This window comes from Solanum stenotomum, chromosome 6 (genome assembly GCF_019186545.1).
Source record: "Solanum stenotomum isolate F172 chromosome 6, ASM1918654v1, whole genome shotgun sequence".
In the NCBI taxonomy this organism is placed as follows: domain Eukaryota; kingdom Viridiplantae; phylum Streptophyta; class Magnoliopsida; order Solanales; family Solanaceae; genus Solanum; species Solanum stenotomum.
The window spans coordinates 54,176,044-54,185,256 of NC_064287.1; the positions used below are offsets into that span (position 1 = coordinate 54,176,044).

General features: G+C 28.0%; 1 non-coding gene across 1 annotated transcript; it reads left to right on the forward strand.

The window, feature by feature from the left end:
- The first annotated feature begins 7,172 nt into the window (after nt 1-7,172).
- On the forward strand, nt 7,173-7,246 carry TRNAI-AAU (transfer RNA isoleucine (anticodon AAU)). Its single transcript has one exon. It is a non-coding gene; the product is annotated as a tRNA-Ile (tRNA).
- The last annotated feature ends 1,967 nt before the right edge of the window (nt 7,247-9,213 follow it).

Consider the following 9,213-nt stretch of genomic DNA (forward strand, 5'->3'; position numbering starts at 1 on the left):
GAACGAAATATATTATGAAGAAAAAAAAAAGAAAAATATTTTTTTGTTCTAAATTTGTTTTGCCATAAAAGACTATGTGTTATAAGACAATATAATGTAATTATATATATATGGTTTTTCTTGTTCCCTCTTATACTTTACATCTTCTTATTCTTAGGGTATGGGTAATAGATTTAATGTCTTTGAAATCTAATGGTTCCCTAGTCAAGAAGAAAAGAGAAAAAAAGACTTTTTTGTTTTACTATCATGAGGTATTTCAGAATTTATTATTTCGATTAATCTAGATTAGTATCGTGGAGGGTCCATTTAAAAGAAAGTCGCGTTGTTCAAACTAGATTATTTTCTTTCATTTATCAAGGCTTGAATTAGACATCTTTGTTTGCTTCAGTAATATATTATAAATTTGTTTTTATTATTAATTTTATCATGACTTTTTTACTATTGTATTCTCTTGTCTTAATTACTTGCTTTTAAAATGCTTTACTTGAGCCGAGACTACTCTATTCGTATCGGAAATAATTTTTACGAGATAGAGATAAGATCTGCATGCATATCATTCCTCAAATCTCATTTGTAGATTACATTGTGTATGTTAATTGTAGGTATGCAACTTTTCTTATGTATACGTTGATGAATCTTCTTATTTATTTTTTCCGTATATTTGCTTCTTTATATTCTGAATCCTTTTGAAAGAAAAAAAAATAGCCCTCCTATTAAGATGAATGAATTCTCTATCTATCAATCACATCCCCTTGTGGTAGAAAAAGATTGTTCCTTTGTTGTTGTTTTTCTTGGAAAACTAAGTGGTGACCGATACTTTTCTTTCAAAAGATTTAGTTGTAATTTGTGAGGTCCTTTCATACTGCAAAAATATTTTACTTTACACCAAGCTTTTAACCTTTTGTTTTCTTTAAAATATGTAATGGATGAGCAAATTCAAGATGTATATGTGGTGTGTGTGTGTGTGTTGGGTTGGGGAGGGTGGGTGGGGGTGGGGGGGGGGGTTAAAGGGAGGAGAAACCAAACTGATTGGGGGGTGAAACTCGCGAGAAAAAGTGATAGTTATATTTTTCTATCAAGACGATCACCATCTATGCGTTAAAACAAACTTAGTTGAGTAGATTCTGATAGTTAAGGGAGGAAAAAAGGAACAACTTATTATAGTTGGCATAAATGAAAAAGAGGGTAGAAAAATGGAGCAATTGGTGATAGTTTTGATAAGAAAAAGAAATAATTGATAGTTCAAATGTCAAACTCGTAAAATAGTGACAATTCTATTTTTCTACCTAAACTATCACCATCTATTAAAACAAGGCTAGTTAAACGAGAAAAAGTGAACAACTTATAGTTTATAAGCTTAATCAGGTTCAAAGTGTGCTTTTATACGTAGATGATGATGGTTCATATAAAAAAAAACAAATGATAGTTAAATGTGACATCCCGATTTAAGATAAGCAGTTTTACATTGGTAAAACATATGAGAGATGTTGGGTTATAAGTAAGCAAGTCTTACCCATCAATGACGCGTTTCAAGTAAGCAGGTCTTACCCACTAATAACACATTTTAAAGACGTACAGACCTATGCCCAAAGCGGACAATATCACTAGCAGGAGCCAGGATGGACTGTTACATTAAGGTGTGAAACTTGTGGAAAAAATATCAATTTTAATATGTTTTTGATTATTAATTCCAACTATAATTTGGTATAGTCAAGAAGTTATTTTTGGTTAACAATCTTTAAACTTTTTTTAGAGTGCAACTAACTTTGGGACATGACACATAATTATTTTTTTCAAATTGAAATTCAGTTATGGAATAAGTTTAAAATTTGTTCTATATATACACTTAATTAATGTTTAGATGTGTTTGTTGTCTATCTTAAGAATTAGTGGCAAACATAAGTGCATCGGAGTTTTGGATGAGCAACACAAATATTTATTATGGTGTGATCTATTCGTTATATATTTGAATCGTGACAATAGTCATTAATATATTTATGTTAGAATAAATTGTCTACTCGACATTATATTCCTTAGACATTTCTCCCCCACATTTTACATAAACACAATATTTTATGTATCAGATCTACCTTTTATGTATTCAATGTCTATCTTAAAACATATTGATATCATAATCTCAATTACTAACTTGATCGTTATCAAAATGAATAAATAAATTAGTGACTCGATAAAAAATTGCTACCACTAATAGTATTCGAGTTCCATTGAACTGAAACACTTAATTGAAAAAGACAATACGCGGAGGCGGATTTATGACTTAAAATTTATAAATACAAATTAATTCTCTACCTCCAGCCCTAACTATACTTTGAATCTAACTCTAAAATCGCTATCACAAACGTTCAATTTTTTGAAAGTTCAACTTCTATACGCAGATATTGAAATATTAATTTTGTAGCATCCAATTCAATTGCCTATAAAATGTTAGAGATATAATTGATATGCCCAAAATTTAATTTCACGTCTAAATTTTGAACATATTTTTATTAACATTTGCTTGTTATTGAACCTATGAAATCGCAGTTCGAAACTCTTTTTTGTTATGCATAGTTCCTCCTTTGTTTGCCATTGGAAAGCTGAAAACAGATAAAATTGGAACTCTTTTTGCTAGGTATATAAAGCCTAATAATTTTAGTAAATACTGTAATAATTTTGTACCCAAAAATAAATAATTATGAAATCACACACTAATAAGTGTTTTGATCTCTTCTACAGGATTACATTATTTTTTTTATTTGTTAATTAAATTAGAGAATTTTATTAGTCAAATAACTATTAGTTTAATCAAATATTATTTTTTCATTAGGACAAACAATATGATTATTTATCATGAAAGAAATATTTTTTTTTATTTTAAAAAATTAAATAAATTATATTTCTTGATTTATTAAAAGGGAACTTATAAGTTAGAATCCAATTTGGAATTGGATTAGCAAATAAGTCCACAAAGGAGGTTATGGAAGCATTACCTATTTGGAATGGAATTTCATTTTTCCAAAATTGGACATAATGTGGAAAGTCCATAAATTGTTGCTTTTTATCAGCCATCATAATCCATTAACAATAGGATTTGATTTATCATGAAAATTTTAATTATATTAAGTTTGTATCTAAGTAACTTACCATCTTAATCATATAGAAAAAAATATGGGAAAATTACGGAATTAAACAAACTTATACTACTTAATTACTCATCATAGCTATAGTTTGCTATAATTACGTATACCACTCGCGACTAACATTATACATTAATTATGTGGGCTGACTTCGAGTTTGTATAATTAGTCACGTTTGTATATGTATAATTCGCCAGAATATACAAATACATATGTATATTATACAATTATCTAACAAATATACATATATAATTCACCTGCCTCCCACTCTCTGCCCTCTCTTGCTGGCCTCTCACCTCCCTCTCCCAATCTTGCTCGCCTCTCTCCTCCCTCTCCCAATCTCGCTTGCCATATATACAAATGCATATGTACAATATACAATTATCTAACCGATATACATATACAATTCACCTCTCTCCCACTCTCTGCCCTCTCTTGCTCGCCTCTCTCCTCCCTCTCCCAATCTCACTCGCCTCTCTCCTCCCTCTCCTAATCTCGCTCGCCTCTCTCCTCCCTCTCCCAATCTCACTTGCCATATATACAAATACATATGTATAATATATAATTATCTAACCAATATACATATGCAATTCACCTCTCTCCCACTCTTTGCCCCCTCTCTCTCACCTCTCTCCTCTCTCTCCCAGTCTCGCTCACCTCTCTCCTCCCTATAACATGTAGCTACGAATTGTAATTATCAAACTATAGCTCTGGAGAATAATTAGGCTATTTTTGAGTGGCTATATAAATAATATTATATAAATGGTGTTGAAAAATACTATTATAAACAGGATCTTCTAATAAAAAAAAATATACACAGAATCAAACTCTTAAATCATTATCACGTAGAATTGCAGGAGTTTAAATTTTACACGAAGACAATAAAAAAGTGGTGTATTTTTTCTAAGAGAAGCATCGGTAGAAAACTTTTGATGGACAATACGACACAGTCTATCAGAAAAATCAAACTACTTTATCTTTTGAATGAAATCACCAACGTAGTCTACCAATTATTTCTTAAATTTAAAAAAAAGTCATGATATGAAATAAACTATAGACGTAGTCGGTTTGTCAATATAAATACATATTTTCATATAAAATTATTGACGATATTTGTAAGTTAATTAACCTTCTTTTCCCGCAATCAGTCCCATAGTTAACTATTTGATTTGTTACATGGAAAATAACATTCATAATACTCTCTATTTTATTTAGTAGAAAAGGATTTAAGGAACCTCACGAAAATTATTTTATCCAGAGATGACTAATTTCAATATTATTATTATTTTACAACCTTATAAGAATAACTAATTTTGACTTCAATGTTTTAAGTTTTAGTAAAATTAGTAACCAAATATGGAATAATGCAATACTAAATTTTTATTTGTGACAACTTATGTTTGTACCCTTGTTATTATTAGGGCTAAATTTGTGAATTAAAAAAAAAAAAAAAGGAATTAGGTGCCCCATCAATTAATTATGTTCCTCTTTTTCTATACAAGTATCCATTGTTTATGGAATTGGAGAGAATATAGAGTTTATGATCCAAAACAAACCCTAAAATGATATTGTTTAGAAGGAATAAAAGTATATTATCATGATAATGGATAAAAATGGATAGTTTCAATTCTTGTTGTTGTTAGTTTTCTTGTCTCAAGAATCAAGGGAGGGAATTTTAATTTATAGGAAAACAAGAAGATAGGTATGTGCTGGGATAAAAGAGATCTCTTTATTTCTAATTCGGTAAAAATAGGTGAAATGGTCATTTTACGATTGTTTATTAATATGTACTATTTGAAATGTAATAAGGAAATATTAAGTTTTGAATGCGAAAAAAAAGAGAGAGGAAGATATAAGACATAAATCGATACTTAAATTTGACCTTAATTGATAAGTAAGCATTTTAATTTTAAGAGTGTATCTAGACACTTTTGAGTTTTGATAACTAAACACTCCAACTCGACCCTTCTTCTCCTATGTCTCATGAACACCCGACACTGAATGAAGTGAAATATAAACTTTTTTAAAAAATAAGTGCTACTGGGATATAATATATTTTTGAAAATAAAACAATTGGAAACACTTTTTAAAAAATTAGACAAATACTAATGGATACTAAAAAAAAAATTAAATGTATTGATCAAACACAGACTAATTCTCATCGAAAAAAAAACACTTTTTCAACATTAATTAATTTTAAAATTTGGGTTAAACATCAACAATAATATTAATCCATAAATTATTCTCTTAAAAGCAACATTCGAACGCAATTTTTTTTTTGTCAGATATACAGTTCATCTTTGCTTTTTTATTAGCTAAGAAAGAAAGAATATTTGCTTTTTTTCCTTAATGTTCTTGCCTTAGGAAAATGATCTTTAAGAATACCTACTGACCTTCGAACTTCATATATTCTCATTTAAGTCATGTTTTCAAATTAAAGAATTGTAAGTGTGTCATATTATGTATAATTACATTTTTCTAATACTTTTTTAACGTACCTTTACTTCTTCCTTAATGTTCTTGCCTTAGGAAAATGATCTTTAAGAATACCTACTAACCTTCAATCTTCATATCTTCTCGTCTAAAGTCATGTTCTCAAATTAAAGAACTGTAAGTATGTCATATTATATATAATCACATTTTTCTAATATTTTTTGACGTACATCTACCTCTTCAAATCCACCAAACCTTTTATCATACATGTTAATAACTTAATTACTACAATAGGTAGTCAGGTTCAATTACTTTAATGAAACAAAATATACTCTCATAATTTTGTGGTATACTCCACTACATTGTAAGGAATTTTATACTACGCAATAGTCCCACAAAGTTCACAAGAAAAATAATAGTTACGTACTAATCATTATTTTAAATGTATATTACCATAGCAAAAACAATTTTTAACGGCGATTAATATACACATTAACAAAGAGTGTTAAAACCTTTACCAGCATTAATTCATAGACTTGTTATTAGATCCAATGTCGCTATATGCTTTAGGGACATTTACAAAGAGTGTTAATTGACTCTAAAAATACATATTTAGCGATAATTAAGTTATTATTATTAATTATTAACTATCGCTAAAAATTATTTTTAATTCAGTGTGTATATATATACATTAAATTATACACCAACAATATTAAGATCCCTTGATTGTACTAGAAATTGTCCAAGGACAAAGCAAAGGTAAAGATTCTAGTATTCTAGGTAGCATCTACCTACTAATAGTTGAGTTAATTAAAAAGAAATAGTACAGACAATATAATTTCATCATAAAAGAAAAAAAATAGTGAAAATTATATTGAAACCCTAAAAAGTAAAATTCTTGCAAACCAACTATTTCGATTTTAGGGTCATATACAAATGTTATATATAATTTATACAATATGTTAAAGGATATAAGTTTTAAACGTATTTCTTTCTTTATTAATTATCGTGTCCAATCAAACTACGTCTCTGAAAAAAGAAAAAAAAAAGAGTATGAAATAGTTTACAAGAAGTCAAAAACAAAAAAAAAAATGATTGAAGGAAGGAAGGGTCCACAATACAATTATACAAATCGTTTTCTTATTGGTAAAATCCCTTTGGCTCCTTTCATTTTATTTCATGTCAACAAACATAGAAAAGATGTCTTCATTATTTTATGGAGGTAGTCATCACATACATGTATGAACTAATATTTGTTTTGCGAGTTTCACATTTTAATTATCAATGATTTTTTTTACTTAATTACTCATCTACATATTTATCTATTTGAAATATCATTATTTATGTATTAAGATATACGTAGTTAAATAGATGATGATACTTAATTAGATAGAAAACGAAAATAGCTGAGTCTAGTCAGTTTTCAAGTGTTTTTTAATATATAAATGATGATAATTCAAGTAGAAAAAGAGACTGATAGTTAAGATGCATAAAACTCATGAAAAGATAATAATTAAATATGTTTATGATCATTAAATATGCGTCATTTGCCTTTTATTAATCTTTGATGCTATTGTCAACATTTAGTAAAAGTGATCGATTGGCCCATTAGCTCAGTTGGTTAGAGCGTCGTGCTAATAACGCGAAGGTCGCAGGTTCGAGACCTGCATGGGCCATCATTTTTAACAATACCTTTTTCTAGTACGAGAGGATCGGGAAAAATATGTCTCATTATTATTAATGATAACATTTTTTAGTACGATAGAACCGGGAAAGATATGGATCATTATTTTAAAAATTATTCTTTTTTAAATACGAGATGATCGAAAAAGACATGCCTTTAGTGTACCAGTTATCGTGCCGAGAACTTCAGATGTATTTCTTGATGTTTAATTAGGCCCAAAACAAAGTCTTGCACCAAAATTGAAGTGTTTATTCTGCTGGGCTCTCAGCCCAATGAAGTACACAACCTTAGTTACTCGCTTTTGTGATATTTTTTACTTAAAGTTTGATATGACTTAACAAGATTGATTTCAGATATTTTCTTAATTATGTTATCGATTTGACAAGACCTAATTTCAGACACTTTTTACTGAACTTGTAATCTTAGCGAAGCTTCAAATATATAACGGTTTGTCAAGACCAACTTTAAATATATATTTTTTTTACTAAAGTTACGACCTTGACAAAGTCAACCTTCAGACATTTTCACATAATGAAATCGAGACATTTATTTAGCTAAGCTTCATGGATTTTCGCGTGAAGTTCATATGAACAAAGTTTTAACCAGAGTCATCAACTTGTTCTTCGAATTTCAACAACCAAACTCACAATTCATTATCCAAATCTATCTCGAATAAGCTTATACTTGAAGCATAAGCTCCATATATCACACACGTATAATGTTGTATATCAAATTTTAAGCATTGTCACCAAAAATATATAAAATGTATATCAGATGTATAATGTTGCATATCGAACTTTTGAACACTACTATAAAAAAAAAATAGTAATTTAAAGTATGCAACTAAAAACATAAAAAAAAATTTGACTATATAAATACAATATAGTGTCATGAGTTGTACTTTATCCCTTTTTTATCAAGTCCTTTTCCCCTTTTATGCAACAAAAAAAATGTATATATACCACACCCAAAACTAACTATTAAAAAGATAAACTCATAACCAAACTTTTATCAATTAATTCTTTATTATGGACATCTCAAAAAAGCCATTTTAGTTTATCATTTGGCATATATATAATAAAATAAAATGAAATACCAATTATTATTAGTGGTTGATAAGTTTGTGGTTGAAAAACATGTTTGATTTTATCTTATTAGTTGTCAATAATGTTATATGCTGTTCCAATTTAATAATTAGACAATGTAAAAATAGTAATAAAGGCAGACATAAAATCATAAAACAGTATTTGTGACCATATATTGTCTATAAAAATAACAAGAAAAATCCAATCCTATATTGTCATATTAATTGATTGACAAGTTTTTTTTTCTTTTTTCTTTCTAAATACATTGATTCTTCCAAAGATGAGGGACAAACAACACATTCTTTTTATCCAGATAAGGTAGGATTTGATTTCTTTGTGGTCTTTTTTCTTATCAAGAATTTATATTGAATTGGTTGAATCATCTTATCTAATAAATAGTTTAAATTATTACAGATTAGACTAGTAAATTATTATGCTTTCTTTACAGGATGGATGCTTTAAAATCGATTTATTGAATGTTATCTTTTGATCACTTTTTTTTTCAATAAAATGATTGGTTAGGACTTCGAGGTACGATATGTGTTGTTTTCCTTTATATAGACTTTGGTTGAAAAACATTTTGTTTAGGTTTCAAATATAATAGATACATATACGGATGTACCTTATTGAATTGTATGACTCATCTCTTTGATTTAGCATCGAATTGAATTATATGAATCATTTTATTTAAAATTTAAGTTGTAGAATAACTTTAATAATTTTGATTTAATTGTATAAGTCTGACCATAGTGGCTTTATTTTAAACATTGTATTTATATTTTAAAAAAAATTATTACGTATAAATTGTTGATTTAGAACATAATTATTCAAAAGAATATCAAAATTCACAAGGGATAATACATAAACAACCACT